We start from the raw sequence: 1854 nt of genomic DNA, 5'->3' as shown, positions 1-1854 counted from the left end.
CAATCTACGTATCAAGAAGATCTCTCAAGATTGCATTGGATATTATAAAAAAAGGTAATAAATTAACCAAAAACAAAAGCTGAGTTGTGTTAAACTGATCTGTGTGATTGACTTCTGCATTATAATTGGTTACAGAAATCTTTGTTTTCATGTAAGTCATCGGTGGAGAACAAGGCCAGCTGCTTTGCTGATCTAATTAGTTCTTGTCAGAGCCATCGTGGATCATTATGCTCKGCTGTTTTGACTAAAACTCCTGCGCCCGACCCTGACATAAGTGGTGTGGAAAGAGCTCGTAAGGACTATGAATCTATAATGAGGAGGATATCTGTTCTCATAAAAAAAAGAAGGCAGCCGAGGGAGTGAAGAGGAGGAAAAAAAGATGGTGTAAGAATTGAAGGGTCTTTTGACAGCACTGGCAGAGCGGAGGCTCTAAATTGCAATGTGTACGTGTGTGTGTCACTTATGTGTGTGTGTGTGTGTTTGCATGAAGGAGTGGGAGACGTCCCTCTATGGAGACTTGAGTGCATTATTTTGTCGTGTTCCTGCATTCATGCACGTCAGTGCATAGCATCAATTTTATCGTACTAGAACAAACACACATAATATGTATATGTGTGTGTGTGTTTGAGAATGGGGGTGGGGCGTGAGGGGGCACGAGATAAAGAAGTGAGACAGGAAGAACACCTCTCAACAAAAGCATCTAGCAATTTTTTGATAACGGCACAGAACAGGAAACACCAGAAAGTCCATTTGGCAGCTTGTGACTGACGGCTTCGCYTCTCCTGTGTGATGGACGGAGAGTTTCAGAGTGGAGTTGAAAGTAAAAAAATAAAAAATAAATAAAAATGGGCAAGTCAGAAGAAAAGGCAGGGGAGAACACCAATTTGGTCCTTCCAGTGGACCAAAAGAGGAAATAGCATGTTTCTATTTGTCTGTCACTGACTCCAGAACTATTAACTTAATTATATGGAGGAAGTGGGACCAAAAAGACAAAGTGTGGTTTGTGTGGAGAGACACCAAGATGTGTTCGGGACTGGAGAAATTGCGTTTTTCATGGAAATACTGGGAGCTAAATGATTTAGCAAACAATTACTAAACTGAGCTGCTATAAGAAACAAAAGCTAAAAGCTAACAGTAGCAGAAAGATAGTATTTCCCACCGGTATGAGTTAAAGATGCAACAAAATGTGTCAAGTGAAACCAACATGATTATAGGAGGAAATATTTTTCCATTTCATGCCTGAGTAAAGCAGCCATGAAGACAGAAACTTCAAACTTCACAGGCAGGTGAACGTGAGTAAATRAACTTCATTTAAAGCATTAAAAACGTGAAGCCTGAAATGAAAACGATTGTTACATTAGAAACCGTTCTTACAAAATCTAAGTGGAAAAAAGCAAACAAAGACGAGGTCAATTAAAATCCTGGGTCCACTGAAGGAGGTATTGGATATCAATAAAGGGTTAGTTGGGGTGGGGGGTGCGGCGGGGGTGAACACTAAAGTTGGAACAAAACCTAAAGACCGTGACATTAAACTGTTTTTTCTACACAACAGTCAGGAGGAAGCTCACGTAAGYACAGATTCACACAACTCGTCTTTTTCTGTCTTGATTGAACAATTAATTGTAGGTTTTGTCTTTCGCAGCTGCAAGAAAAGACTCCTAAGTTGGAACTGTTTACACATTTCCCTTTAGCACTTTTTAAAAACGTCTTTCTGAGTTTTGACTCACTGATCATGGAGGACCGATCCAGTCATAATTGAAAATAATTATAGAAATAAATAAATGGCTTGAAAAACTAAATACGTGGCTTAATTAAAAAAAATTGTGGCAAAAACAGCATCCAAAACAACAAAAT

Source organism: Austrofundulus limnaeus, unplaced genomic scaffold (genome assembly GCF_001266775.1).
Source record: "Austrofundulus limnaeus strain Quisiro unplaced genomic scaffold, Austrofundulus_limnaeus-1.0 Scaffold108, whole genome shotgun sequence".
NCBI lineage: Eukaryota > Metazoa > Chordata > Actinopteri > Cyprinodontiformes > Rivulidae > Austrofundulus > Austrofundulus limnaeus.
Note: the sequence above shows the minus strand (reverse complement) of the source record.